Here is a 15,295-nt window from a genome sequence, read left to right as displayed (position 1 = left end):
CATAGTTGGAACCCAGAAACCATGGATGAGGGTGTGAGTAGCAGGGTTTACCCCGGCTTCAGCGGCACTCACCACCAAGGGGAAACGAAACCGCGCGTCTTCAGAATCTTCTGATACAACATGGATGGTTGGTATATCAGAAACAGGAGCATCAGTCTGCTTCTCGGAAGGGGCATACGGGCCATTACCATCCATCCTAACGTGCTTAGAAGATCCATCACCGCTAGGGACTACGCGCCTTACGCCGCCTGTGTCAGGCTTAGCGGTCTCCTTGCGCTTCTTACCCATGTCCTGACGCCAACAACAATACTTCAACAAAAGGAAGAAATAATAAATAAGCACAAGAAAAAAGCGATAGAAAAGAGACTAACCTCAGGAATCGATGAGTCTAGCGGAATATCAGCATTTTTTGGGCGAGACGCGGAGGAACTAGAAGACGACTCAGAGTCACTAGTAGAGCCTGACAAGTGAGAAATGAACATCATTGCAAAAACAACTTAGATTTATAAGAGAAAAATAGAGAGGAAATAGGGAGAAAGAGAGAGGCATAATAAGAATGAAAACACGTATTAAATAGGGAGTTACCTGCAAGATCATTAGAGGTTAATGCCACGTGGGATGATGACCCACCAAAAACTGACTGAACGGACCCATAGGGGCTCATTGATTGCAGAATGACACTAGGAGACACCGGAAGTTTGCCCCCATGCCACGAACGGTTTAAGCCCGAAGAGGATGAACTGATGATATATGTAGGCGCGGAGATACCCAACTAGCCCCTTTGGGGAGGCTAACCCCTAGATTTCTTAACTGGTCTACAAATGAAGGAGTTAGGCTGCTACTTGCACCCCCAGGAGGCTGCGACGCGCTCCTCCGATGGCTCTGCTGGGGCTGCAAGGATGAGGTATTAGCGAAATAACAAGGGCGCGGAGCAGAAGATTGGGCTGCCTCTCGCCTAGCTTTCTTCCTTAGACTCCTCTCAGTACAATCGCATTCGGGCATGTTGAAGTACTCTTCCATCACGTAAGAAGGGGTCTTCCACCCTAGGAGATTGGAACGAGGAGCTTCCTGAGAAAATAATTCACGCTACTCATTTCATCAAAATAAGCGGGGAGACGTAACAATAGATAACGGAAATGAAAAGAAAAAGAAACAACAAGTACTTGTGGTGCTAAAGGACTAACATATGATCTTACATCTATCCGCGGAGGCTTACCATCGAAAAATGACCCTCTCTTCAGCTTCGCAGGCTCATGACCTTCGGGGGGAGCCCAAGAAGTTACTAAGGGCTCTAAGGGGCGACCTTTGTTGGCTGGAACAAGGCGGTGTTCAACAACTACAACATCATCAAGTTTGATTTGTCCAGATGCATGAAGTGCTGGAAGGTCTTGAACAGACAAGTCACGAGGAGGAGATGATTCGCGCAAAAAAAATTCAAAGCTCGACGTCGTAAGAAATCATGGTACTCGTGGGCCCTTTCAGTAACCGCTAAAGGACGCACGGATATTGGTTGTTTGAATGAGAAGTTGATTCCTCGATCAGATGGACGTGTCGCCCCCTTAAAAATATAACGGTCGAAGCTAGCGATGACATCCCCAATGTTGGAGCTTTCCAAGGGGGAAATATATGGGGAACCCAATGGTCGAACCTGAAAAAGCAGGGGTACTACAACCTCACCCAATATTTCGATTAACAATCTGTATGGAATAACTCCAATATACTTTCAAGAGAATCAACTAGACTCAATCTTAATAAAGTATATCAAAGAGTTCTAATATCTCTATTTCACAATGTGATCAGCAAATCGAACAGATAGAAATCCTTGAGCCTGATTATTATGTGAAATAACTTGAACGGTACCAAATACCAATGTTCAAGTGTCAATCAATGTAAATCAACAACCAAAGGTTGGGTATTCTAATTGATTGATCTTAACGCACAACCTGTGATATTTCAATTATATAACAAAATATAATGCGGAATAGAAACACCCAATGTTCAACTGTCAATCAATGTAAATCAACAACCAAAGATTGGATATTCTAATTGATTGATCTTAACGCACAACCTGTGATATTTCAATTATATAACAAAATATAATGCGTAATAGAAATAACACAGGCACCAGAAGTTTTGTTAACGAGGAAACCGCAAATGCAGAAAAACCCCGGGACCTAGTCCAGATTGAACACCAATATTAAGCCGCTAAAGACACTAGCCTACTACAAACTAACTTCGGTCTAGACTGTAGTTGAACACTAATCAATCTCACACTCATTCAAGGTACAGTTGCGCTCCTTATGTTTCTGATCCCAGCAGATAAACCTATGAGTTTTTTTCCATCTTTTGATAAGTCAAGATGAACATGAACTAATTTATAACCCGAACATATATTCCCGAAGAACAACCTAGTATTATCAATCACCTCACAATAATATAAATCGTATGGTAGCAAAACTAGATATTGTGGATTCATAAACGATGAGACGAAGATGTTTGTGATTTCTTTTTATCTTTCCCTATCGAAGATATAATCTCAAGTCAATTATTCAATTGAACTCGTACGATAGAAAATGGCAAGATCAGATCTCTCAACTACAAGAAAGTAGTTTCGTCTGGTTTCACAATCCCAATGAAGTCTTTTAGTCGTTAACCTACAGGGTCTCGAGAAGAAACCTAAGGTTAAAGGAGAATCGACTCTAGCAAAACCAACTAGTATCACACAGGAGGTGTGGGGATTAGTTTTGCCAGTTGCTAGATGTCTACTCATATAGTTTTGAAATCAAGGTTTGCAATCTAATTTACCTTGGTAACAAAGTATTTGATGTAGTTTTTATGTTGTTGTAAAAAGTGGTAGTAAAGTTGTCGTTCACTCAGACTTGTGAAGATTTATTTTAGACTTAAATTAAAATAAAAACTCAAGATGAAGTTGTTATCAAGATTATAAAAAGCACCGAGACTCAGGATTCCACCAGTGACCAATTAAGTGATTTAATCTAATCAATATTCATGCAATTCTTTGCATTTAAAGTTATTCTAATATATTGCCTTTCGTAGATTTTTGAAGTAACAATTGTATACATCAAGCATGAAACATCAAAAGTCTTAAACTAAGCATGCTCCATCAAAACGGATCACAATCATTCAATAAAAATCAATTTTCCAATATTAGTTCCATGCAAATAATCATAAAAGAAATTGCAAGAATTAATTAAAATAGAAATATACCACTTTTCATGGAACAATGGATTCCTCCGTCGCCTCGGCTAAGGGGTTTAGCTCTTCATGGTGAAAACACGCTCAAAATAATAACCCATAGCTCAAAAAGATGTTTTATTGAAGAAGAGGTATAAAGCAGTGTGTTTGTAACAATTATAATTTTTACAGAACCCACTGTTACAGAGAACTGTTGCAATAGGTGTTGTTACAGGAAACGATAGAAAATATATGTTGTTGAATAAAAGATTGCTCTGAAGGGTCTAATGTTCTTCGTGTTCTTCAGCAGCAGCAGTAGAACTCGACTTCCTACAACTTCGATTTCTCGACTCTGTGGTGTTCTAAACTTCCCCTAACTTCTCCTAAACTTTCATCCCCTTATTTGGGACTCGAGCACGCCTTTTATACACCTCCAAACCCTCTATAACCCGATTAATTCTCTGTTTTCCTTCCGTGCAAGTCACGGCAATAATTTCTTCCCACAATTTTTTGACGCGTTTCTGAGCTTTCCAACAAATCCCAAACTCTTCCTTAAATATAAGCGTATCTTAGGAAAGAATATCTTGCCTTTAGTCTCCCCGAAATTCCACAAATAAATCAAACAGGGGCCCGTGAACTTCTTACACCTATGTTTCCTTCTCCCGGCTTATTCAGCCCAATTCATTTGATCCAAACACACGTAACAACCCTGTAACGTTCTAGGAAGTCCACCCCAACGAAAATCAGACCTTGAATCTCTCTAAAACTCTGTTGAATTCCGAACCCTACTCTGCAGGTGTGTGGGTTCATTTTCCCTCCAAAAAATCTGTTTGAAATGTGAAGAACAAGGGTGCCCCCTATCCAGAGTAGGGGTGCCGATAGCAGGTGCCTTTGGGGTGTCCTGGGGGTGCCCCTTAGTAATTCGGGTACCCCTTATCCATAGTGAGAGTCCGAATAGCAAGTGTCCTCCGGGTGCGCTTTTCGACAACTTTTCGAGCCGATTTTTCCAAAAATGTTTATTTCTCCAAAAACACCTACACAAAATCGAGCACTAACAATATATACAATTGAGATTATATCAGACACAAAAATGTGTCTATCAAATACCCCAAACTTATTATTTTCTAGTCCTCGAGCAAATTAAATTTAGAAAATAAAATCCTAACTCACTGTCGCAGGCATCGTCGATTGCATTTAGCGTATGCAATAAGCCTTTAAACCCCTAGGTGGCCCTAGTGGCCGAGTTATAGTCTCGGGAGGGCTTACCAGAGATATACCCACAAAACCTTTACTCCAGACCCTAGCTATCTACGCTAAACCTTGGAAGGCACTAAAGAATCTCCTTGGTTGATATACTTATTGACTACACGAGGAAGTACCCTGATGCGAAATTCCAATTGTTGTACACGAGTTTGCACTCAAGCATACTAAAATTCATATAAAGTGACAGAGCTCTACTCAGATAGTCGCACTATGGACATCAATATCCGGAGTCAAAACTAATCACATGGATAGATCAAGAAGATGGAAATAGAGAAAAACATAGATGGTTTTGATGTTTACTAAGTGAACGGCGTTTCCCATATCTGTCTGAAGGCCTCCGCCAAAATGAACCTATCCTAATGGATTGAGATACTAGTCTGACTAATATCAACACAACTGGCATATACAAGGGTACCAGTGGTCGATAACCTAACTTTAGGTCAACACAACTGGCATATACAAGGGTACCAGTGGTCGACTTTATTTAATTTATTCCTTTTGGTCAAATGGTCTGGTCTCAAAAAAAAATTCATCTTTTTTTTTCAACTTTTTTTTTTTTGTATCTCAATCACTCTAATTCACCCTAGCATTGGTAACAACTTGAATCGTGAGCCCCACCTAATCACTTAGAGTAACATAGTATAAAAACAAAACAACATCAAAAAGAAGTGAAAAGGACTCAACGAGATATGGTGAAACTATCATGTTATTCCTAACAACTGAGATCTGTGCTTCTATGAATAGACTCTTTATATGTTGCCATCTAATCAGATTGGTTCCTCAACTCCTACAACCAAAATGCTTCCATCCACTTAGATTAGTTAGTGCGATCCTTAATAAACATAAATTTCTAGGCTCTGGAGTTTATTAATGCAACTAAAAAGTTTCTCCCATACCCCCAAACTTAAATCTAACATTGTCCTCAATGTTCTAAAGATGAAATTAAAAGCATGAACAAGGAGAAACTGTTACCATTGAAGCAAAAGAGTTAAGGAAAGATATTACCGTGTTGCATGAGATTGGGTTACCTCCCAAGAAGTGCTAAGTTTAAAGTCTTTAGCCAGACATCAAGTTTCATAAAATGGCTAGTTACCTTTCAAATCATATATCAGTAGTCGAAATAACTGTGGGTCATCAAAACCAAATAAAACTGCCACTAATATGAAACAACTGCACAGGATCAGAAAAGATAACATAAGGAGCACAACCTCACTGAAAGTTTCTTGCAAGACAACTGGATTTATTTGGGGCACCCAATTGGGCTTCATATGAGTGTCTTGAAAAACATATTCATCCGAAAAACGGGACTTTAATAGCTGGATTTCCTCCTGGACAGTATCAGGAGGATCGGGTTGAAGAGTCTGAATAGACTCAAGTGATACCTCATATGCAGTAGGCTCGAGTCCCAAGTTAGGGACTTCTACTGGGGATAATTGACGATCACTATCCCCAAACTTAGAATTTTGGGTGTCTCTAGATAGACTAGTCACAATATTCCTAATTTCTAGACCATCAGGTTTCTGAAAAAGGTCAATTGCTTTCTCTGAGTTATAATCAGGTGGTTCATCCTCTAAATTTTTTTGAGGTATACTAGCTGTAGGACTTATATGTTTCATTTCTTGTATGGTCAACCCTAGAGTTTCCTTATTGTCTTGAAGCACGATTTCTGGCCTGCTGTCCTGATCGGATGCTATAATCACAGGCAAAGTCTTAAATGGCCCTAAGAATGCAGATTTAGGGTCCAACTTAGGAGGCTCTTCTAAACAAGGGATTAAGGTAGACTCAAAAGCTAGTAATAGTTCGAACCTAGCTTTCCATTTATCAGTATCTAACATAGGAATAGAATCCAACATAGCATTCACTTGTTCAATGTTGCTATCTTCGTCGAAATCCATATTAAAGTGGGCTAGACAACTCTCTAATGGATCTTCTGATATGAGGTTTGGTAATGACTCCTGAATTAAGGTTCCTATCATGTTCACCTCTTCAATGCAAGTGTCATCTAGCTCAGAATGTAGCTTATTGACATTAAAAATATTCAACTCAATAGTCATATTACCAAAAGATAGATTCATAATACCATTTCGACAATTTATGATCGCATTAGACGTAGCTAAAAATGGGCGACCTAAAATCACAGGTATCTGGTTCTCTGGGTCAGGGACAAGTTGGGTATCTAAGACCAAGAAATCCACAGGATAAATAAACTTGTCGACCTCAATAAGAACATCTTCTATCACACCACGAGGAATCTTGACAGACCTATCAGCTAACTGCAATGTTATCTTGGTAGGTTTCAATTCACCGAGCCCTAGCTTTAAGTACACATGGTATGGTAGTAAGTTCACACTGTCTCCTAAGTCAAGTAAAGCTTTGTGTACCCTGTGTTTTCCTATCGTACAAGCAATGGTAGGCGCACCTGGGTCTTTATATTTAGGAGTTGTGGGGTTCTGAATGATCGAACTTACATGACTAGCTAAAAAGGATTTTTTAGGGACACTAAGCTTTCGCTTTCGCGTACACATATCCTTAAGAAACTTGGCATAAGCTGGAAGTTGCCTAATTGCTTCTAGTAACGGAAGGTTTATGGTAACTTTCCTAAAAACCTCCATTATGTCATTAAAGTTGGATTCACTCTTTGCTGGTACTAATAGCTATGGAAATGGGGCTCTAGGCATAAAATAGGGCCTCTCAGGAACCGAATTGACATCATCAGAAACTTTATCAGTCTCCTCAGCTATGGTTGGTCCTGAGGGGTGAACTACAGTATGATCACTATCGGGCATGGTTACCTTATTGTCTATTACTCTACCACTCCTAAGGGTTCTAACAGCATTCAACTGATGTGATGATTTTGTACCTACTTCATGAACTCCTCTAGGATTTGGATTAGTCTGACTAGGGAACCTTCCGTTATCTCTCTCACTTAAGGTCTTAGCTATTTGACCGACTTGAAGTTCTAACTTAGCAAGAGTTTGATCATTAGTTTGAAAGTTCTGCTTGGTTTCCTGTTGAAAACTAACTTGGCTCTTTACTAACATGTCCTGGCTCTGTGCTAACATATCCTGGCTCTTTTTTAATATACTAAGAGATTCCTCTAAGCTCGTCATTCTATTCTCTAAAGAGTTCTGAAACTGACCTGAAGAGTTCTTATCTGAACCAAAACCTGGGGGAGCATTAAAATTACTAAACTGACCTTGACTCTGGCCTTTAGACCATGAAAGGTTCGGATGGTTTCTCCAACCAGTATTATAGGTTTCTGAATATGGGTCAAACTTCTGACGGTTATCGAATATAATGTTATTATAGAGAGCATTGGCTTGCTCTTAATTATTCTGGCCTTCCCACAAAGGCTCTAATCTACCACTAGTGTGACCCACTTCTAAAGCTTCTAACCTTTTCGCTATAGCAGCAATTTTGGCATCTGATTCAAAGTTTTCTTCTACCCTATTAATGTTTCCTCTGCCTAGAAGAATTGTTTTCTGGGGTCCCCTATTACTTTCCCATTGTTGGGTCTTTTCGGCGATTTCATGCAAATATGTCATTGCATCATCAACTGTTTGGTTTTCAAACCCACCTATACACATAGATTCTATTGTGGTTGTAGTGGGATAATCTAAACCCTCATAAAGGATCTGAACTAACCTAACCTTTTCTAAACCATGATGAGGACATTGGGCTAATAGATCATTGAACCTTTCCAAATACCTATACAAGGATTCTCCCTCTTGTTGAGAAAATGTGCAGATTTGCGTCCTAATAGACGATGTTTTGTGCCTAGGGAAAAACTTGTTCAAAAAGGCAGATGTAAGTTGTTCATATGTTTCAATTGATCCGGAAGCCAAATTATATAGCCAGGATTTGGCTCTATCTTTCAAGGAAAAGGGGAATAACCTGAGTTTCAAAGCATCATCATCAAGGTTTCTAATTTTTAGGGTACTACAAATTTCCTCAAAGTCCATAACATGGAAATAGGGGTTTTCATTTTCTTTCCCTAAAAATATTGGAAGCAACTGTAAGGTTCCATGCTTAAGTTCATAATTTGCTTCAGTTTCAGATAACCTGATACACGAGGGACGATTAGTCCTAGTAGGGTTCAACAAAGCTTTCAAAGTTGCCATTTCTGGCACTATTGGAGTATCAAGGATTTTCTCCTCAAACGGACGTTCAAAAACGGAATCTCCAAGAATCGGGATTTCTAAATTGAGGTAACCGAGACGCTTAGAACTATTAGGTTTCTCTTTAACAAATCTACCCAGGGCGTCTCTTTTACGTTCAGGCATGCAAAAGAATAAGGTGGGGAATTCTATGCAATCACAAAACAAGGTTGACTCAACCAAATCAAACCTATTGATTTCTATCAAACAAAAAGCATGATGGCTCCACTTAGATTGTTTCTAGACCAGCTTCTATTCTTTAGAAAAGAAACTCGTTACAATCTGAGAAAACCCCTCTGGAATCAATCCGAGTCAAAGTAAGTTGAATAGAGGCGAGGGAAGCTCGGTGGAGCTTTGATACCCAAGGACTCACCGGTATTACAAGGCGGCGCAGTCACGCATTCAACTCACAGAGACCATCATGAACTTCGAAGTATGCTCAAAAGAGTAACCAATATTTTTCGAATGACTTTCCTATTAAGCTCGTTACCCTACAGGTCTCGTTCAAGTCAAAATTTTAGGCTTAGGTTCGCGTTTGGTTTCGTTTTCCTTAGGCGGGAAAGAAGAGAACGGTGATGAAATCCGAACCCTTATCTTGTATGGCCAGTCCTTGCCCTTTACTAGGAAATTAAAGCAGCCGTTTTCAAGTCCTCAGCATATATACAACCGAAGGAATACATTAAACCCACTAACATGAGATTCGCGGGTGTTTAGAATCTTACCTCCCGTTCCAGACGGGGGATGAATCGGTTCTAGTCGACTCGGGCCACGACTCCTATGTCATGTACGAACCCGAGGGGTCGAGGCGATATCGTAATCGCCGTCCTTCTCTTCACACAATTTATATTTAAACTACCATTCCGTAGGGTTTAAAATAATGTCCCAAAGTTTAAAGTCCAAAGTGTCCAAAAAGAAAAGAAAAATTACAAAAATTAAAAATAAACCCTAATACAGTTTTTTTCTAAAAAAAAGGAAAAGATAAACAAAATCCTAAAAATTAAAAAAAAAAAAAATTGTCTTCTTTTAAGTTCTTTTCACTTTGTCTCTTGTTTCAATCCCCAAGGTCTTTAGTCTCCAATTTCTTTTTGAATCAAAACCTGCAATAAATAGACAAATACCCAAAAATGTAAAATAGAACAAGAAGAATAAAACTAAAAACAGAAACAAAACCTAAAATAAATCTAAAACCCTAACCTAAACACAAATCCGCGTCGGCGGCGCCAAAAATTGATGTAGTTTTTATGTTGTTGTCAAAAGTGGTAGTAAAGTTGTTGTTCACTCATACTTGTGAAGATTTGTTTTAGACTTAAATTAAAATAAAAACTCAAGATGAAGTTGTTATCAAGATTATAAAAAGCACCGAGACTCAGGATTCCACCAGTGACCAATTAAGTGATTTAATCTAATCAATATTCATGCAATTCTTTGCGTTTAAAGTGATTCTAATATATTGCCTTTAGTAGATTTTTGAAGTAACAATTGTATACATCAAGCATGAAACATCAAAAGTCTTAAACTAAGCATGCTCCATCAAAACAGATCACAATCATTCAATAAAAATCAATTTTCCAATATTAGTTCCATGCAAATAATCATAAAAGAAATTGCAAGAATTAATTAAAATAGAAATATACCACTTTTCATGGAACAATGGATTCCTCCGTCGCCTCGGCTAAGGGGTTTAGCACTTCATGGTGAAAACACGCTCAAAATAGTAATCCATAGCTCAAAAAGATGTTTTATTGAAGAAGAGGTATAAAGCAGTGTGTTTGTAACAGTTATAATTGTTACAGAACCCACTGTTACAGAGAACTGTTGCAATAGGTGCTGTTACAGGAAACGATAGAAAATATATGTTGTTGAATAAAAGACTGCTCTGAAGGGTCTAATGTTCTTCGTGTTCTTCAGCAGCAGCAGTAGAACTCGACTTCCTACAACTTCGATTTCTCGACTCTGTGGTGTTCTAAACTTCCCCTAACTTCTCCAAAACTTTCATCCCCTTATTTGGGACTCGCGCACGCCTTTTATACACCTCCAAACCCTGTAGAACCCGATTAATTCTCTGTTTTCCTTCCGTGCAAGTCACGGCAATAATTTCTTCCCACAATTGTTTGACGCGTTTCTGAGCTTTCCAACAAATCCCAAACTCTTCCTTAAATATAAGCGTATCTTAGGAAAGAATATCTTGCCTTTAGTCTCCCCGAAATTCCACAAATAAATCAAACAGGGGCCCGTGAACTTCTTACACCTATGTTTCCTTCTCCAGGCTTATTCAGCCCAATTCATTCGATCCAAACACACATAACAACCCTATAATGTTCTAGGAAGTCCAGCCCAACGAAAATCAGACCTTGAATCTCTCTAAAACTCTGTTGAATTCTGAACCCTACTCTGCAGGTGTGTGGGTTCATTTTCCCTCCAAAAAATTTGTTTGAAATGTGAAGAAGAAGGGTGCCCCCTATCCAGAGTAGGGGTGCCGATAGCAGGTGCCTTTGGGGTGTCTTGAGGGTGCCCCTTAGTAATTCGGGTACCCCTTATCCATAGTGAGAGTCCGAATAGCAAGTGTCCTCCGGGTGCGCTTTTCGACAACTTTTCGAGCCGATTTTTCCAAAAATGTTTATTTCTCCAAAAACACCTACAAAGACAAAAAAAAAACCCATAATAAATACAAAATCGAGCACTAACAATATATACAATTGAGATTATATCAGACACAAAAATGTGTCTATCAGTATTCAATATTCACCGTTAGATGAAAAACCTGATTCAACCAAGTTAATATCTTTCAACCGTTAGATCAAAACTTAGCTTGTCACACACAAATGAAATGTGTTCATTTAGGTTTGAGTAACCGTACCTAAACGTGTACACTTAGTTGGTTCACAAATAGTTAACCAATGGTTAGGCATATGAGCACTTTCATATTAACCGTATTCATCTTTCTCATAACTAGTTCAAATGACTCGTAAGAACTAGTTCAAGAGTTGTTCAATTGCTTAGGTATTTATTCATAGACATAATTGAAACAAAATCGGTTTGATTCACTTGAATCAATTCATGAACAATATACCCACGGTTTTCAAAGATTGCATTCCTTATAATTTATTGTTTTAAGCTCATGAACTACCGATTTGAGAAATAACCAGCTTGGGTACGCGTACAGGTATGCGTACCTTAGCTGCTGGATTTGAGTTTACAAACTCAGCAGAAATTTTCGGTTCGAAAACTTCCGTGGATACGCGTACGGGTATGCGTACCTAAGGTGGCTGGTTTACTAGTTTGCAAACTTACAAACTCAGCAGAAATTTTCGGTATGAAAACTTCCGCAGGTATGCGTACTCAATCTGTCTCCTTCACCAATACCGCATGCACACATATGCACGCACTTGGTTTCCGGCACATGGATTTATACACTCATGTGCGAACACACTATCTATGCTTATATCCATAGTTGGTAATCTCAACTCTACGTTTCAATTATTGAAACATTCTTCTATAATGTTATAACAATCTTTACTCACGACTATCGTCATCAAAGCTATTTTCAAGATTGAAACGTCATCATGACTTCCGTCACGGGTAAGATGAAAACGGTTAAAGCAAAATCTCACCAACACATATTTCGAGAAAAAGATACGCGGGTAAACTCGGCTCGAAATATCAAATGTGTATTATGAAACTATCATCTCTTATACAACTTTGTCTCAAGAGTAGGAGATAGAATAGACTTTAGAGTGACAGATAAGTTCAAGTCTCCACATACCTTTTAGTCGGATGAAGTTCCACTTATTCCTCGAGTAGTTCTTCTTCTTCGTAAGATGATCGCCATCGAGTCTGGAACTCAACTATACTTAACTATCCTAGACCTAGACTTAGTCATAAGTAAACTAGAAATCAAGACATATAATTTTGATCACTAATATTGACAAACATGCTTGAGATAGCAACACGTGCGAGTTCGACCGAGCAGTGCTCTAACAGAACCCAATTTGCCGAGCTGCACGATCAGGGTTGTAAGACATAAAGAGGAACTTACCAGCATAGAAACCAGGAAGATAACCAGGCAGCACGGCCATCGCCGAATCAAATTACGCCTCTGACAAAAGCTTTATTGAATCTAACTCCGTATCAAAAGGAGCTGTGAAATCATAATTTGCTGGACCCGATCGACCGTCTTGATAGGGAAATGGTTCAAAATCCTTGGCTACATCCAAGTGCTTGCCAAGATCTCTTGGGTATTTTCCCCTTCAGATTCCAAAGATCCATTCATGGGTAGCCGTAAACGACAAGAAGACTCTTGACTGAACCATCGTCTTTCCTAACATCCTCCTCACGGTGAATCGCAAGCTTATTCGGATCAGGCGCGCATGGAGGAACATGCTCCCAATACCACGCCTGCAAGAAGGAAGCCGGGATATATGTCTCAATCTTGTGAGACGAACCCACCGTCTGAAGATCCTGACAGAATAAATCAAGATGGCGATACAAACCACCTAGGAACATCGGCGCAAGTGGGAAAAATACGTCGCAGGATAACAACACCGCCATTGGCACGAGCTCACCCTTAATAGTATCCTAGGGACTGTATTCAAACACATCATGACAAAGTCAAAACAAGATACAAGCGGCTAATTCCGCGCGGGGATTTTTCTCTTTTCGCTTGGGGGGAAGAACCTTCCCATCAACTATCCACGGAGCCCAATACTTTAGCCAAAGAGGAAAGAAAACACCGCGATTGATTTTAATAACCCATTCAGAATCAGCTTCTGTTAGGGTTGATGAACCATGAATCGTCTCATAGACGCGAATGAAGCTAGATAGTAGTCGCTCGCCCGATGAACATGTCGGAGGAACTTTCTTCTCTTCAATCCACTTGGATTTCCCCTTCGCAACAGATGAAGGCTCCCCTTTCTTGTCTGAGCCAGCAGCCTTCTTTCGCTCGCTCCGCTTTGACGATACATTGTCTTTTCGTACCAATTCACGACGGGAATCATCCTTACATTTCAACAGATAAGTACACAGCTCTCAGTCCTTGTCACTTAGCGCTCCATAGACGGCTGCTTCATCGTACGAATGACTGCCATGGATTGGTAGCCCCGTAAGGGCGACTACATCCTCTAGAACGATGGTTTCTTCTCCCCACGCTGTAAAAAGGGTATGAACAGGAGGAGACCAGCGAAAAAATAGTCGTGTTATGTCACGTATACACCTCTTCACTTCCCGTTTGAGAGACGAGTTTATAGCTTCATCAATACCCACTCTACGAATAACGACCTTGTGACTAGGATTGGAGCGTATGTGGGATGCCAAATGTGGCCATACCGGATGAGTTTTTGATTTATACCGGATATGAATAAGGGGAAGATCATAATCGCCACGATAAATGGCCATCCGCGACATCATTTTGAAGGCAAAGGCGTTCATAGTCTCCGACTCGGGTCGTATGAGCCATTTAGGGGCTGAAGGATAAGGTAATACAAGAGGATTTAGAAGGCGAGGAACTAAGATGTCTTCAAAAGAGAAAACACGCTTACCTCCGCGGAGCTCTCTCAACCTCAGCGCGCGCTTCAGGGCGGACTAACATAGGATGTAAGTAGTATCGAATCCCTGCCACAAGTAACCCCTTCGACCCAGAGGAAGCATACATGGCGGACGCGATTGTCTATGACAAGCTGAAAGAAGAAGACGAAGTGCAGGAGGTGCAACTCATCTCGTTACCAAAATGGGGAGAGGAAGAAAAATCGGAGTTGGTCAAGTCTGTGTTTAGTCCATTCAGGCTGGTATTTCCGACAGAAAGGAAAAGGAAGCAAGAGGAGCAACCTAGTTTTCAGCGCTTCTCTAAGCCAGATGGAGGACACGTATACCGCTTGTAGCAATTAACCGAGGGAGCGTCCGCGAATGTGTAAAATTACGCCGGTGTACCAATGAACGAAGCGGAGGCTCCTAATGAGGGCGCAAGACAATGTTTGTCCGAGCTTCCTTGTAGCACAATTGATAACGATGAGTTACGAGACCAGTTGATAGACAAAACCGCCAAGGTCACCGAAGAACGAACACCAGGAAATCTCACTATGGATGGGATGGAATAAGTCAATATAGGGACGCAAGAAGACAAGCGCCTTATCATGATAAGCAAGAGTTTAGATAAATAGGAAAGGGAAGCCTTGATCACAGTACATAAAGATTACAAGGACGTCTTTGTCTACGATTACAATGAGATACCAGGCCTAGACAGCAATCTCGTGGTACACAATCTTTGGGTATCACCTGAATTCAAGCCCATGAAACAAAGGAGCGGGGACTTCTTTAGGGTCATCGCTCTCGCAATAAAGGAAGAAGTGGAACGACTGCTTAAGGCCAAATTCATCAAGCCTATCCAGCACCCTACTTGGATAGCTAACATCTTGCCCGTAACAAAGAAGAGTGAGAAATTCAGATGCTGTGTAGATTACAGAGACCTGAACCGAGCGTGCCCGAAGGACGATTTCCCGCTACCGAATATTGATATGACGCTGGACGCGACAGGAGGGAAAGGGAGGTATTCTTTCATGGACGACTTTAGCGGATACAACCAAATAAAGATGGAACCCCCGGACGCAAAAAATACCGCCTTCCAAACTACGTACGGAAACTTCTATTATGTGGTAATGTCGTTTGGCCTAAAGAATGTTGCGCCACGT

General features: G+C 40.2%; 1 pseudogene; it reads left to right on the top strand.

The window, feature by feature from the left end:
- Positions 1-8,115: 8,115 nt before the first annotated feature.
- LOC113284860 lies at positions 8,116-8,215 on the top strand (annotated as a pseudogene).
- Positions 8,216-15,295: the final 7,080 nt, after the last annotated feature.

Source organism: Papaver somniferum, chromosome 5 (genome assembly GCF_003573695.1).
Source record: "Papaver somniferum cultivar HN1 chromosome 5, ASM357369v1, whole genome shotgun sequence".
Taxonomy (NCBI): domain Eukaryota; kingdom Viridiplantae; phylum Streptophyta; class Magnoliopsida; order Ranunculales; family Papaveraceae; genus Papaver; species Papaver somniferum.
This window is presented reverse-complemented; position numbering and strand designations above follow the sequence as displayed.